The sequence below is a fragment of the Protopterus annectens genome, chromosome 4.part0 (genome assembly GCF_019279795.1).
Source record: "Protopterus annectens isolate FY-2018-M chromosome 4.part0, PAN1.0, whole genome shotgun sequence".
Lineage (NCBI taxonomy): Eukaryota > Metazoa > Chordata > Ceratodontiformes > Protopteridae > Protopterus > Protopterus annectens.
The window spans coordinates 1,575,360,080-1,575,378,274 of NC_056733.1; positions in this window are offsets into that span (position 1 = coordinate 1,575,360,080).

The following is an 18,195-nucleotide window of genomic DNA, read 5'->3' on the forward strand; positions in this document are numbered from 1 at the left end:
ATGTTGAGAGAAACTGATTGCAGTCCTGTAGACACCGTTTTGTAGGGAACTGTAGAGTTCAATCTGTTTAAATGTTGAGAGAAACTGATTGCTGTCCTGTAGACACCATTTTGTAGGGAACTGTAGAGTTCAATCTGTTTAAATGTTGAGAGAAACTGATTGCAGTCCTGTAGACACGGTTTTGTAGGGAACTGTAGATTGCAATTTGTTAGATGTTGAGAGAAACTGATTGCAGTCCTGTAGACACCATTTTGTAGGGAACTATAGAGTTCAATCTGTTTAAATGTTGAGAGAAATTGATTGCAGTCCTGTAGACACTGTTTTGTAGGGAACTGTATAGTTCAATCTGTTTAAATGTTGAGTGAAACTGATTGCAGTCCTGTAGACACCATTTTGTATATAACTGTAGAGTTCAATCTGTTTAAATGTTGAGAGAAACTGATTGCAGTCCTGTAGACACCGTTTTGTAGGGAACTGTAGAGTTCAATCTGTTTAAATGTTGAGAGAAACTGATTGCAGTCCTGTAGACACCGTTTTGTAGGGAACTGTAGAGTTCAATCTGTTTAAATGCTGAGAGAAACTGATTGCTGTCCTGTAGACACCGTTTTGTAGGGAACTGTAGAGTTCAATCTGTTTAAATGTTGAGAGAAACTGATTGCATTCCTGTAGACATCGTTTTGTAGGGAACTGTAGAGTTCAAGCTGTTTAAATGTTGAGAGAAACTGATTGCAGTCCTGTAGACGCCGTTTTGTAGGGAACTGTAGAGTTCAAATTAAGTCACACCAGGTCAGCCAAGGGGGGAAGAGAGAGGGAAATCCTAAGCACCTAGATTTGAAAACAAGCTTTATTTAATGAATCATTTTATTTAACTAAAGCTCTTGTATTATTAAATGTGAATGAAGGTTCTCATCTGAATAGGTCAAACATGTATCTAGTATGGACTATACTTGCAATTTCAAGGAAGTGTATAACAAGAAGATGGAATACAAACACAATACCAACTTTGGAAGACTTCTACAGCCTACTGAAGACCACAGCATTATTGAAAATTAAAATTAAAGAACTAAGAATTTATCCAAAGCCATTTATCAACAACCCTTGGGGAAAAGTCTTATCGCTGATTGACAGTATACTATAATTGATCAGACACTCTGATAATGGATTGGACATATTTATAAAGTAACTGTATACATTAAGATCTGTTTTAGTGTCAGGCTAATGTAAATAGTGTACATATTTATATGTATAAATAATATGGAAATCATTCAAATGTATTTGAAAAATAAAACAAAAACTTTGAGAGAAAAAAAATGTCCTCATGCTTTCCTCTGTACACAATTTTCTAGGAATCCAATTCATTTTAATGGGGGAACCTGTTGAAGACCATTAATCAAGGGCAATAGTATTTTGTTGTCTTTAAAGAATTTGTTTTCATAGGGTATTGGGCATTTTAGCCATTTTAATTTGTTTAATGATTTTTCTCCCAATGCATACAGATTAGTTTCTCCTTTCAATGGGCTGTTATCTTGTCAGTAGTTAGTGTTTTCAGATACTGCCCTAACCCCGCCCCCTTGTGGCTAGATATGTGCACTCACTAAACTCTCGGCTCTTGAGATTCATGCAGGCTCCCACAGATGTGGGCTGATGACAGAAACAGCACCTGTAATGAGCTTGGAAATTCTATGTGGACATCCCAGCCCTTAAACCTTATAATCTGTATAGCAGTTGGCCAAGCTACCTTTATTCTCACACAGTCATCAAGACAGCATTGACTACTCATCTCACCCCTACCTGGTGAGCCTCTCCAGCATATGGTTTGCCAGCCAATATAAGGCTACTTGGGTAATAGCTGGGCGTTTTTATTCTGTGGCACAGAATAGGTAATCTTAACTTTTGATTGTAGATACTCTGATTAAAATGCATAATCTATATTAATGTAAACTGTTTAGTATTTTAATTGACATTCTGGTGTAATTTGTCTACATCATTGGTTAATATATGAATACAATCCCATTCAAGGTGTAGTTTGAAAGTAATATGTGACCTACTTCATTCAAGTTATCTTTTATTCTTAAATCAAGAAAAACTCACACACTATAGCATCTAGTATCTTTGTCACTCACTTAAGCTTCAGCCATACTCAAGACCAACTTTCCAGTAATTAGGACACTCATGTTTATATGTTATTTATTTTGTACTCATTTTATCTGGCTTACTTGAATAAAATTGTTTCTCAAAATCCTTTTCTGCAAATTATAATGGCTCTTCCATTTTGTGTTCACTTGCTTGGGCATGCAGCAAGCAAGTGTTCTAATAATAAAATGTCTATATGATTTGCCATAAAAAAAGCATAACAATAAACTGTTGTGGCTGTTGCCCAATGCAAGCAGCTATGCTGCTTTAACAATGTTATGTCAGACTGTGTAGGAAGTCTATATTTATTCATCAGTGCACCTGGGAATAAAGTATATGATGGCAAGTACTGCAGCAGACGTTCTCTGTGTGGCTGTTGGATTTAATGCAGAAATTTATGGCTTTGTTTTAGTGGACTCAGTAGTAAGCCTGTTATGGTGTTTGGCAGGTACTGCTAAAACGTTCTTGGATTAGCATTGCAGATATTGAGCTCAGCTATACTGCATTTGAATTTATCTGTCTATTTATTTTAATTGACCATAGTGGCTTCATATATTATGCACTTAACAACTATGACAAAATAACTTTTACAAGGCCACAGAATTTCAACCTTTTCAAGTAAGTAGACATTACCCTCTGATGGGCAGCATACCATAGAAATATTAAACCTGAACCTGAAGTCCTATAGAACATGGAGAGTATCCTATTATAGTACCAAACTGACTTTGAAGCACTGCAGAATCTGCCATATAACTTAAACCATCCTATCTCAATAATAAGTGAATCCAGTGGTTTTCAGCTGCATGATATACAGTATCAGATGACTCTGACTTAAACACAAAGGACTGTAAATAAACCATGCAACCTAATGTGCACCATTCAAGTAATAAACTAAATGAATTTCTGTTCAAATGTGCACTAACACCTAAACTGAGCTATAACATACTCTAAAATCGTCTGCACAACATAATGCATTTTATGTCTATGCTAATGTGTTACTGGTAATAGTCTGCATCCTATGGAAATGTCAAAATCAGTTTCTACAAAAAACAAGGACATCCAATCTATTACTCTTCAGCTACACACATTTCAGCCTTTTGTGACAAGTATTAAACAGAACGTAATGTACTACAAAATCAGGTGCACAGTCCAGGTGAATTTATTTGTGATAGGCAGAGCACCTGGTTGTAGTACTGAATTTAACATGCTACAAAGGCAACCACACAGACCAGAATATCCCAAAATACTGTTTCCCTGAATCCAGTGTTTCTGTCTCTGCAATATACAGCATACTGTGATAGCTTAGACAGAATTAGTTTAAAAAAATCAAATGCACAAAATTAGGCATCCTCTGCCAACACAAAAATAAATTCAGTAATATTAAGCTGTAAAACATCCAGTGGCAGTATTAACATCAATCCATTGTGCTACAATTTCAATTCCATAATCCTGCCTAATGGATTTCTGTCTAAACAACTTGTTATCATCTGGCTCATACTTTCTCATTTTATACCACACTTCTTTTACTACTGTATGGTTATACTATCATTACAAGCACACACTTGGCATTGGCAAATGCTTGGTGAAATGCTCTTGTCTATCCATCAGCCTTTATCCCTTTCTGCATTGGCCATCCTTTGATGTGAAGGTGTTTCTTCAGCAATGCCCTTATTTATCTAGGTCATATCTCTTTAACGTCTATATATTTTATTTGTCGCTAATGTTCATCTTCTACTTATCGCATTTAAAGCCTCCTTCTTTTTATTTTCCTGTAGTTCCTCATGCATTAACCTTTAAAGTATATTTAATTAAATAATATATATCTTGTCAATTAGTCCTTATACTATATAAGGCCATCCTTATTCCACTGTAATTTACAGGTGTTTCCTTTTTAAAGCTGTTTTTCCAACATATGGATTAGGATTACTAATGTTTTCCTCTAACATGTTTCTTTCTCAGATAGGTAGGATTGTTTTTCTTTCTGTTAATGAAAAGTTCCTTTCTATCCTTCTTTACAGCTCAGTGCTTAAAATGTTTTCTTTCTCCCAGAACATACTTTCCAGGTCAAAACACCTCCATTTTAAGGTACTGGTATTAGTCTTGGTTTCTGTGTTTAATTATCTTAACTGTTGGAACTCAATATAACTTCCTTTAACATAGCCTAGATGACTGGATGGGTTTTCACAAATTTACTCTGAGACTGACTGGTATAACCCTCCTCGGGAAAGGTACTGGTATGGTGTTTATTGTCATAAGACTTGGTCGCCTTGATATGTCTATGAATCTATAACAAAAAAGTGTCAATACTTAAGAGTCCCATGATCTATGCAGCAAAAGCTAGATAACATTGGCATGACTGACTTCCTTTCTTTATGTATCTGAATGGAAGTCATCAAAAACAGAAGGATATTTCATCTTTAATGCTACAAGATTTCTTGTAGGTTACAGCAAGACTTAACTCTTCAAAGCTTTAGCTGAATTAAGTAAACTGAACAAAGCTTCAGTATAATAAAGCAATCAATGAAAGGTCCACTTACACCCCATGTGGGAAGCCTCATCCATCTAAACTCCATCCCTCCACATTTATATAGTTACAGAGGAGAAAAAAACAATGCACACACACTTTGAAGCACTGCCTGGACATCAAGAGAAAATGCCTTAGAAATGGCTGCTGATATTATTTTCAAAAACTCAGTATCTATATTAAACAATACTTTTTTCCGTGTGCTGTATGATTACATTTGATTAGGATCATGTTCTGTACTTTCACGTGAAAGAAGTAGTAATTCAGTACACAGTAATGCCTGACAGATTGGGTATTATCATCGAATTACTGAATATCTAGGGGAATTGTGCTAAGTTTAGACCTTCTACCCCTATAAGGATGTTAATTCCTGAATTCCTGATAATGCCTCCTTGAAGGACATTATTACACTTAAAGGATGGGCTATCTGTTAAATTGCTTTGCATTTTTTGTATTACTGTACCTTTTATATTTTTGATGTAAAATAGATCCACTGCTTACTGTTTCAAACTCGCTGTAGCATATGCAATTACTGTTGGAAGAAGTATTTTACATCTAATATATTCCTTATGTAATTATTTAACATATTCACACACACACACACACACACACACACACACACACACACACACACACACACACACACACACACACACATTCAGAATCACAGACACACACACACATATACATAGAACATACACACAGACATACATTCACAGCAGTTAAGCAACTTTGTTGACTGATATACATCTCAGACATCTTAATGATAGGAAATTAATGAAAAAAAAAACCAAATCATAAAATGCTAAACTTTGCAACTCTCACTCCCCTTATGACTTTTAACAGTCCCTGATTTTGCTGCACTGATCTGTCTGTTCCTTGTAGAATGTTTGATTTGCTGGTAAATCATTAAGGATTAAAGTCTGTCAATAATGCCAGATATTAACGTTTCAAACGTCTTATTCTTTTGTAAATGCAGGCTGATGTACTGTCTCAGCCTTTCTCTTTCATTCATGTTGTGTATCTTTGTCTTTCTTTGTCTGCTGGCACACACTCACATGCACCAATGTGCATAAGTGTGCACGCTCACACACGCACACACACACACACACACACACACACACACACACACAAACATGCACACATGCATTACTTAATTTTTTTCTTTCTTTACTTTTATACTTGCTAAACAGTAAAACTGCATTTAGTGAGTGCAATTAATCATGTCTGTTTGCTTTTCTCTCTCTGAGCTTCATGGAAACGTAATATGCTGTCACTTAAGTGGCAGACTTGTTTTTAACCAGGCTTTATCAGTACAATAACACCCTACTGGAGAACCTTCTTTCACCTATCAGTGTGAAGTAGCACAATTTGCCCATTTTCTATTGTACTTTATGACTGCCCTTTGATAATTTTGTCTGTCCTTGCAATTAAGGCTTGGGTAATTCCTGAAAAGTGTTCTTGGAACAGCGTGCTTACCTAGGTGACAAATGTAAAAATAAAAAAAGATTTCTTACAGGCAAAACAAATAGTTTTGAAATCTGGTGAACAGAAATTGAGTTTAATCACTATGCATTTGACCAAGTGTTGGGAAGTCTTCCCAAAATAAAGTATACACATGTATAACAAACAGCACCATAGGAAAAAAAATAGCAACCCCTAATCTATACCACATAGATAGTGATATAAATCAGTAAAGTCAGCAAGACTAGGTTAGAAAAGAAGTGGTACCGGAGGGTTTATTTATTTATTTTTTGCCCTTGATGTCTGTGGGAAATGACTGGAAAAAAACTAAAAAATCTAAGAAATTCTTTTTAGGGGCAGAGACTGCATAAGCCAGGTTGGACATAGTAAAGGAATTAATACAGGATAAGTAGGACAAGTCATAAAGAAAGATTAAAATCCTATAGGCAAATTGTGAATGTGTAGACAAGTATGAAAGTTTATTCTCCACTGAAACTAGGAGGGGGAGGAGGAGAAGATTGGACTTCTTTCCTGTGAACAAACTAGTGAAGCACAAGGGAATAAGAGTGAAGCTACTATATCCAGCGATAAGTAATATTTTCTTACCCAGGGGAGCATAAACTAAGGAAGACCCCAAGGAGGTGTTCAACTGATTTGAAGGCAGATGACTGAGAGCAAAAAAAAAACAGTTGAGCTGGCATTGATGTCTCAGCAGGGAGATAATACATAGCAGAAGGACAATGTGGGAGCAAACAGTTGTCACTCAGGGAGATTAGTTTCACTATTTAAAAAAAAAATTGTTTAATTTTTATAGAAAATTACATTTGTTAAAATTTTTGGCAGGCAGGCAATCATCATGTATTTAGTAGGAATAATAGTTATCACTTTTTCTGATGTACCTCATGGATACAATTTTGTTTTTGATTTACAGAAGATGAATCCTCTAATGCTTATGCTTTGCTTGATTTAATCAGTATAAACAATAACAGTACATTTATTCCCCCTTTACTTACAATGATCTTAAAAATTTTGCCTCTGTAATAAATATGGAGGTGGATTTAATTTTTTACATTTTTATCCACATAAAAAGATGTTCAATATAATTTAAGTAAGACTGATTGGCAAGTATTGCAGTCTATTAGGAGTAATTCTCAAATTGTTATAAACCCAGCAAAAGGGAAGGTTATTGCAGTGATGAACAAGTAAAGGCATTTTAAAATGTGCATGCAACATCTTAATGACACAAATACCTAAATGTGTGATTCAAAAATGTATATGAGAAATCTGTTTTAAAATTTAAGAATATAGTACTCAAAGGCATTCAACTGGGATACTTTTAAGATAAAGATTTTGAAAACTAGTGCCCCTCTTGCTAGGATGGCTGTTTTTATTGTGTTCCTAAAATACATAAAAGTATGGCAGATCCTCCAGGTCACCCAACAGTTTCATTATATGGAAGACATTTAGAAAATGTAGGGAATGTTATTAATAATTATTTGTCCTCATATGTCCAACAACTACCTTCCTATATTAAAGACTTTGTAGATTTGTGTAAAAAGTTTGGAAGGTTAGTATGGTATGACGATATGTATTGCTTAGTGTTGAATGTCCAAAGCTTATATACAAGTAGAAAACATAGTCATGTCCTGCATGCTATGCAGTATCTTTTACAGGAGTGCCCTACATCTGAATAGATTATTAAATTAATTGATTTTTGCCTGAAAATATTTTTTATGTTTACTTGTCTTATATATAAACAACTGGTTGGCACAGCAATGGGAGCATCATTTGTTCCATCATATGCTAATCCAACTAAGAATTATTTAAAATTAATTATGATTAAAATACAGTGTTTTTTCAACAGCATATTAAGAAATATTATCAATATACAGATGATTTATTTTTTTTACATCTGGGCGGTAAATTAGATGTTGAATCATTTACTGCACATCTAAATGATATGATAAAACATTTATAGGGGAAGTGCATATATTGACTGTTGATTATTTAGATATCACTTTTTATGGCAGAGGACAACAAGGTATTTACTAAATTATATTGAAAATCTAGGGATACTTTTGATTGTGTGGATACCTGTAGTTTTCAGCTTATCTAGCTCATAGACTCTTTACCATATGAAAAATTCTTAAGAGCAAGAAGAACTTGCAGCCATGGATATAGGATATTCTGAAAATGAAAAAAATATAATAAGTAAGATGAATTAAGATGTGACAAAATTTGTGACAGAAGTTAATATACTGTCGTATCATATAGTGAATTTAGTGAAAAGAACTTGGTCATTAATTAGGAAAGATAATGTTATGTGCCAAATGTTACATTGTACCTCCAATGTATCTTAAAAATGGGGTAGGAATTTGTCAGATATCTTGATCTAGAATTATTTTATTTATGAAGATGAAATTTGTCATTCTGGGGTGATTTATAGTAAAGGTACTTTTCAATGTCTGAATTATTCTGTTTATCCTAATATAACTGCTTATTTTTCTACAATTAATGAGGTCAGTTTTAATCCCATAAAAGTATTTACCTGTAACATGACTCAGGTGGTGTATACCCTTAATTGCCAGTGTGGATTGTATTACATTGATGAGACAAAAAGAAGATTTAATGATAGATTTAAAGAACACATTAAGGATATGTGTTTCGATAAACAGGGTTCAGCTATCAGGGAACATTTTCTCAATAAACATAATACAAATCCTGATTTACTAAGTGCAACAATTTTACTATAAGTTAGAATAAAAAGCACCAAAGAACAATTAGTTAAACAGATGCTGCTGCATAAAATATATATATATATATATATATGTATTTTAAAATATGGGACTTTGGTACCCAAGGGTCTTAAATTCATTGGAAGGATTTGATTTAATAAATGATTTTGTTTTTTTATTTGATTGTTTTTTTTTGTATTAATATGAGTCAATTGTGTGTAGTAGAAAGAGATGCTCATCATCTGTCCACTACATCAGCAAACAGATCCAGGGTGCCACCAATGTGGTGAAGGCAGTCACGGATGTCAGACTGTGCTGCATCCATAACCCTAGGCTATTCAGCTGAGGTGCTACAAGTGTATGGAATTTTTATGGCATAATAAATTGGAATCGACTACTTATGTTGCTTTAATTTATTTTGACTTAAGTCAGTTAATTGGTCCTTCCTGCATAGTCTTCCTCTTAATGATGTTGTGCTAAAATTCAACATCTTTTTAGACATCCTCAACACACTAGCATCACTTTGGAAAATCAGAATAAAATCAAATTACTTACCCTGGATTACAAAAGACACGTATTCCATTATGCATCGGAGAGATTCTGCTTGGAAAACATGGCTAAAATCCAAATCCCTTACTCATCATGAAATTTTTAAAGAACATAGAAACCATACAAAAACTATATCTACAATGACAAGAAAACATTTTACAATATGGCTCAAAGGAGCCATTCCTCTAATCCCGAAAATGTTGTCCTTAATCCCAGAAGCCCACAAACTCCTAATCCCTATCCTAATAATTTAGCACATGATACTGCCTCCCTCTTCAACCATTATTTCATTGATACTATTCATATAAAACAAAGCGAGTAAACCAATGGAATAAAACACTGCTCAGTAGTTCATAAAAAAGAGAATTTAATGGAAGGTAAGCACTTTCACAACTTCTTCATCAGACCATAAAACAGAAATAAATTGCATCCATATAAATAATGGCATCAGTTAGCAATAGACCAATCCCTACAATCCCTATGTAGTACCAATCATCTCCTTACAGCAATATATTTACTAATGTATAATGCTTAATAAATAAAAAAATAAATATAGAGATCTATAAACATAAAAAATGAATAGCAGAATTCATATATTCATAAAAACATTAATACATCTACAAAGACATATCTATAATATATACAAAGAATATGTATACATTTGGATAAAATATTAAAAACAATAATATTAAAGACCATTATAAATTTTATTTAAAGTACATAAGGGTTATATTATTATGACAGCTACTAAGTAGGGCAGGACCAGCTCGAATGTCACACTGATGGGGGAAGGGATGTGAATTTAACATGTGTACCAATAACACTTTGTTTTACAGCACAATAAACTACTACCTTTTCTGATAAAAAGTATATATATATATATATATATATATATATATATATATATATATATATATATATATATATATTTATAAAGCTTGTGAGGAAACTATTACTCTATTTTTGTTTTACTTGGACCGCTTATCTGTGTACTTAAACGATTTTCAACTAGAAACAGACTGCCTGCCTTGCGTGGATTACTTTTGAATACTTAGTAATTCTGTACAATTATATATTTTTTATTATTTTTTTTTTACTTAAAACAAGTTTAAGTTTGTTACTTCTACTGCTATTGTCTCATCGGATTACTATACAGTGATCAACTAGAGATATAGGGACTGAAAATCTTCCACACAGAGAAGTTTCTTACACTGTTTTGTTTTTGGACCCGCTATATTTGTTTAGTGGGTTGTTATGAGACTTCGGGGATAGCACGGAAATTACTTGTTTACTTTTAATTTTTAAAAATTGGGATATATTGTTGATGGATGATAGACTTAGATAAGCTATACCCAACAATTCCAGCAGAAAAATCCACAACAGTTCTGGTCAGGAATAAACAAACTGCTGCATCCAGGTCACTCCAAAACCCCTATGCCCTCTAACCTAACTCAAAGCCCTCCAAACTCAATTGCTGACACTTTTAATAATTTTTTCTCTGAAACTGTCAATCCCTAGCTAAGACCTTACCACTTGCCACCACCTCAGAATCTCCTCCTCTACCCAATCTACCCCAATCTTTTCATCTCCAGCCCAGTCCCACATCCCTCATTCACACTCTACTTCTTAAACTAAAACCATGTACACCATCAGCTGATCTCCTCCCAGCTGAATACTTGCAAATTGCAGCAGGAGCACTAGCCTACCCAGTCTCCAGCCTAATAAATAGATCCATTACTGAATCCTACATCTCATCTCTCTGGAAGATCTCACATATCATCCCCTTGCATAAGGGAGGAAACTCAAATGAACTAGCAAACGTCAACCCTATAGATCTCCTCTCACCCCTAGCAAAAGCTATGGAGAGATGTATTCACCATCAACTACTACATCACCTCATTGAAAATAACCTAGTAATGGACTGCCAACATGGTTTCAGGCCTTTCCACAGCACTACCACAGCACTCCTATCCTTTACTGACTGCATTAATAAAATAGAAATAATAACCTGCTCTCATCAGCCCTCTTTATTGACCTCTCCAAGGCCTTTGATATGGTGAACCACCAATTGCTATCAAATATTCTCAAATCTCTTTCATTTGATACCCAAGCAGTTAAATGGTTTCATTCATACCTTGAAAATAGACAACAAGCAGTTCGCTGGGAAAACAACTTATCCTCCCAGCTCCCAATCACTCTTGGAGTCCCACATGGATCTATTTTGGGTCCTCTCCTCTTTATCATTTTCATTAATGATCTAAAAACCTCCCTTCCCCAAACAACCTGCATCCAATATGCTGACGATTCAACTCTAATCTGTTATGCTTCCTCTCCAAATGAACTCCAAAACAGGACACAAACTGTATTCACCTTAGTGGAAAAATGGTTCCACCAACAGTGTCTCCTCTTGAGCCCTAAAAAAACAAAACTACTAGTGTTTACACCTACACATAAGACCCCTCCACTCAATCTCTTACTTACCTCTAATAATGGTACGGTCATCACTCCCGACACTACCACTAAACTCCTAGGTGTAACTATAGATAATAACCTCAACTTTGACACACACATTAACCTAACTATTAAATCTGTAAATAGAAAACTTGGTTGCATGTATAAAATCAAACCATTTCTCACAGCCTCTGCCAAGATTACTATTGCTCAAACTCACCTGATTTCAACCCTCCTTTACGCCTCCCCCATATATACAAACTTAACCAAAAGCAATTTAAATAAACTGGCTATTTCTTACAACAACATAGCCAGATTTGCCACAAGTATCCCATTTAGAACCCACCACTGTCAAAATCTGAAATGACTAGGATGGCTGGAAATACAAAATCAACTGCTCTACCAGCAACTCACCTTTATCCACAAAATCTTACACCATCCCACTAATACCCCTATACTCAGTAACTTCCTCAATCCTTATCAAAACCTTCCAACCCTACATTCCACAAATAGATTGCAAGTAGCCACCTTAAAATCTAAAAACAAATCAGGGGACTGTCTGTTTTCTAACTCTGTTGGTATAACATGGAACAAACTCCCAACAGAACTAACTTCTACCACATCTGCCCACCTTTTCAGGAACCAATTAAAAATGTTCTTAAAATCCAAATGGCTTTGCCCATGCACCAAGCCTGACTGATACTACCTTTCCTTCCCTTTAGCTTCTTCTACTTCTAATACCTTTCTATGGCTCTCTCCGCTAAAATTATAAATACTTTGCTCTCTTCATACCCTTCATTACTGTGTCAGTTTCCTTACACAACATAATAACTAACTAATGATTTTTCTTATCTATGATAAATGCTGCACCAAATGATTAAAACAATAATCTTCAGAATGTTACCCTATCCTGCTTACTGCTGCTGAAATAACAAGTTGTACATGAATGTATAGTTATCAAATTGTTTTTGAATGTATAGTTATCTAACATCATAGTGTTACCCTATTTTGCTTAGTGCTGCTGAAAATCAATTGTAAATGATTGTATAATTTTCTAATAGCATTATGATTGTATAGGTATCTTTCTGCATTTTGTATTAACTGTTTCTTTCTCAGAGCTTTTCTCCTCAGGCCTCTATTGAAAACGGACATATATCCAATTAGACTAGCCCGGTCAACAAATGTAAAATAAAATAAATAAATAAAATAAAATGTCTCTTTTCTTATAGAAAAGGGAAAACGATGGATGGTTGGTTCAATCATTACAAAAAGACTCACAATATGAGCAAAGAGAAACATCAGTTTAGTTTAGATGGACCAAGACTAGTGGGTTGTTATCCTTGCGGACACTGTAATTTTTTTAGATTTGTCAATAAAGATAAATATTTTACTTCGAAAAATATCTCTATAGAGTATTTGACATCTTAGTATATGGTAACTGTAATACTGACTGGGTGGTGTATTTGGCTACCTGTTCTTGCTCAGCGTTTTATGTTGGGCAAACTTCACATCCCCTCAAATTAAGAATGTCTGAACATCTGAGTGAGATTCAGTGTGCAAGATCTACAAATGTTTTGTATAAACATACTTTAAAACATGCTTCAGCATGTTTTATGTTCACTATCATTGACAGAGGTTGTTTTAAAATAAGTAATAAAGTTGGATGGCATTCATTGTTAAATTATAAGGAACAAATGTGGATTATTAAATTAGGGGCCTTGTTTGCCAGGGCTTAACGAGCAGTTATGATAGCCAGTGATGGTTTAGAGAATTGTATTTAATTGTGTTGAATGTTCTAGTTACTATGCACTGATGAAGGCTTGCAGCCAAAACTGATATGCTTTGTATTAATTCCAATGTTGTTGGTGTTTTCCCCTGTCTACCTGATGAATCTGGGCATCTTGGGGCAATGCAGCAATTGCCTCATGTACACAGAAAACCCTCTCCTCCTACCACCCAACACTACAACCTGTGAGAGATGCACTTATATAACCAAACTGGAAGCAAAGCTTTCTTCACCCAAGACTGGACTAGAAGGTCAAGAGGAGAAGGTAAACACTTGCACCACACCACACTCATCACATATTCCCTCAAAACCTACACCACCAAAACACACACATAGAAACACAAAACACACACCTACATTCATGGAGGCTCTCAAAAAAAAATCTACCCAAGCAACAGGGACCTCCAAAGCAGAAATGCAAGCAACCTTCACCCCCCAACACAACCCAAATGACACATAGCCCACAAACGCAGTGTGCCACACAACCACAGCCCATAAGGCATAACAACATACCTAACACTCTAGTCATAGGTGACTCTATAGTCAGGCACACTGATGTTCCACTCACCAGGCTAAACAAGGAGAAAGTCACTGTCAGCTGCCTGTCAGGTGCCAGGATCCACCACATAATGCATGCACTCAGGTCTCTCCAGAGCAAGTACAAATATGACTCTGTCATTGTCCATGTTGGTGTGAATGACCTGAGATGTACCTCCCTGGACTACATGAAAAGAGACATGGAGGAGCTTTCTGATCTTGTAGCCCAGGCAGGTATGACCCTAGCCCTGAGTAGCATTCTACCATCACCCAGAATGATACCACAGTACAAGGACAAAATGATTAACTTCAACAATTGGCTAAGCTTCTGGTGTCATTCTAAGGGGAACCAGAATATGTTTGCCTGGGACGACATGATCGACAAACCATGATGCTTTGCCAGAGATGTCCTGCACCTGTCACCCTTGAGATTCCGGATACTAGCTAAGGCTCTTGCCACCCCTATAGTGCCTTTTTTAGGCAAGATTCAAATGACAAATTCACCACCGTAACAGGTACAAGCAAGCAAAATCTGAGGGTAATGCTACTCAATGCTAGAAGTCTAAACCTCAGAATGCATTCACTCGAGGCACTCCTTAAAATGGAGAACATCAACATCTGTGCAGTGACAGAGACCGGGTTCAAGGCTCCAGAGAGCACCCCTGCATTACCAAGCTATAATTCATACCATACCTTTTGGCCACCTAAGTTGGACCGAAGCACTAAAGCTGGAGGTGTGCCCATATTCATTACGGATATCCACACCTCCAAGCTAGTTGCTCAGCATAATGCATCTGAGATTATCCAAGTGCAACTAACTCTGGGCAAGACCACAATGCAAATTGTAGGTTGCTACAGATCCCCCACCATGCCCCAGGAGTCCTACTCCTCATTTCTTGATACACTGGAAAATATTAGGGTACAACCTAACACCCTAATAATGGGTGATTTCAACCACCCCACCATTAACTGGGAAAACTACTCATGTACCAACTCTTGTGCTCAACATTTTCTGGAATTCATAAATTCCAATGCCTTGGATCAACTTATCCACACCCCCACCAGGGGCAGCAATATCTTAGACCTGGTCATTGCCAACATGAGCAACCGGTGTTCCACACCAGAGGTCAATTCCTCGTTGGTCAGATCTGACCAAAAGCAAATCACCCTAGACATCCACATCCCAGCCCCACCCCACCCCCCCCATTAGGGAAACCACCGTAAAAAATGTCTCCAAAGCCAACGTCATGCTTCTTAAGACAGAAGTGGCAAACTTCACGACACCCATGCTGATGGACAATAGAGATAAGACTGCTGAATCCTATACAATTGCACTTTATAAGCACTTACACGAGTGCATGGATCGTGCAATCCCTAACAGAACCAAGATTCTATCCTCCAAAAAAAGGAAGGTAATCGGTGGTCCCCTGCTATAAACAAACTCTACAACAGAAGAAAGAAACTGTTGCAAAAAAGAGTAAAATTCCATGATTGGAGGAACTCTGTGGTCAGCCTCAGTAAGAAGCTGAGATCCCTCATAAAATCCTCCACAGCTAGTTACAAAAACAAAATTGCCACTGATTCTAAAGACAACCACAAAGCATTCTATAGCTATGTCAAGAATCTCAATGGCAACACTCAGATCTGCTCTGAATTACAACACAATGGCACTAAATATACAGAACCAACTGATATTGTCAACATCCTGGCAGATAGGTTCAGTGCTAACTTTACCCCTCTCTCATCCCCTAAAGGGCCCATCTCTATACGGGAAGAATGCAAAGTACCTGTGATCACGGATGCACAGGTAAAAAAAACACTCTCCAAAGCCAAGAACACAGCATCCATGGACCTGACAACATCCCAGGCTGCGTTCTACATGAACTACAGAATGAACTGGCACCCCACCGAAGTACCATGTTAAATCATAGCCTCACCTCAGGCTTTGTGCCCACTGAATAGCGCACAGCAATGGTTATCCCACTCCACAAAGGGGGAGCCACCACAGACACCAGGAACTACTGCCCCATTAGCCTGATGAGCCTGGTCTGCAAAGCTATAGAGCGTATCATCATGGAACTTATAAACAATGACATTGGTAATCTCCAAACTCTGGACCCTACCCAGTTCAGGTTTGTAAAAGGCAGATCATGTCTCCTAAATCTGACAGACTTCTTTGAAGCGGTCATCAAAGCTGTAGATGAAGGTAAGGTGGTACACACAGTCTATCTAGATCTCACCAAGGCTTTCAACACCATCCCCCACTCTGGAATTATAGACAAACTCACTAAACTAGGTATAAATCCCTATGTCACAAGATGGGTTGCCAACTGGCTCACTGACCGAACCCACAATGTGAAAGTAGCAGACTCTAAATCCAACTTCAGACCAGTGACAAGTGGAGAACCACAGGGTTCAGTCCTAGGTCCTCTCCTGTTTGGTATCTTCTTCTCTGAAGTACAGGCTAACACAGAAGGTCTTTGGCTAACAAAGTTCACAGATTACTGCAAACTAAAACTCATAATCAAATCTCCTAACAATGTGGACAGCCTACAAAAGGGCCTCACTGAGACAAATGTCTGGTGTCAAAGCCATGGCCACAAGCTCAATGCCAAAAAGTGCATTGTCATCCCTTTTGGAAAAAACTCTGTTCCCATGAACTACCACATAGGCGGTAGTCTGCTTAACACCAAAAGTGTGATAAGAGACCTTGGGACACAGGTGGACAGTAGTCTCTCCTTTGATATTCACATTGCCACAGTAGTCAGGAAATCCTTCTACGTGGCACATCTCATCACATATGGTTTTTCATCCAGGAAAAAAGAGGTCATTGTTCCCCTCTACTCATCACTCATTAGACCCATTATGGAGTACAATGCCTCTTTTGGTATGTACCTCACAAGACATCTACAACAACTGGAAAGGCCACAGAAATACCTCACAAAGAGGATTACCGGCCTCAAACAGATGCCTATGCAGACCGTCTCAAAAAACTCCAGCTTTACTCTGTCACATATCGCCTACTCAGAGGCGATCTCTGCCTAACATACAAAGCTATGTCAAACCCAGAGCTGTTGGACATGCTCCACGTAAAGAAATCCCAATCCCTCCGAGCTACATGCTCTAGGGACCTAAACCTTGTCACCACAATGAACAGAACATGCTGGAGGGATAGATTCCTATCTCAGAGACTTCCCATACTCTGGAAAACTACCTATCTATATCAAACAAAGCTCCTCATTAGCACTCTTCAAGAAAAATCTCGATGATTGGATGGGAGATAGGAAATTCACCCCCAGGGATCACTTCTGTGGCTCTGCTTGACAGGGGCACATGAAAATAATCTTCTTGGGTGGCAAAAGCCAGGGTACCGTTTGGCTAGGCTTATATAGGCCCTAGGGCCAATAGCCTAATACCTACCTATGAACCTATGAATGGTTGGAGTTGTTTATTTTAATATCATGTTGTTGTGATATTAAAGTTTTGTTTGGGAAGCTGACAGAGAGTGCTGGCTTGTTTGTCTGTAGTGGACTGCACACTTCCCTCTGTAGTGCTGGAGGTACTGCCACTACAGTACTCATTGCTCACTAAATGAGTACAGGGCGTAAGTAATATGTCCTATGCAGACCACCTCAAGACCCTATTCCTGTATTCTGTCTCCTACAGGCTTTTGAGAGAAGATCTATGCCTGGCACACAGAGCATTGTCATACCCCATTCTGATGGACCTCCTGCATATCCACAAAACAAACAGTACCATAATAACACTTTCTAAAGAATTAAACCTTACCTGTGATATAAATAAATCTGCTGGAGAGATAGGTATGTATCCCAAAGACTACCCCGTCTATGGAACAGGCTCCCCATCCATGTGAAGCAGAGTTCCTCCCTAACCCAATTCAAATAGAACTTAGACAAATGGATGGGAAACCGAAAATGCATCCCTGGTTTGCCACCTATGTCTCTAATGGACAGAGGTAACCTGTAAATGGTTCATTTCCCAGGCACATGCTTACA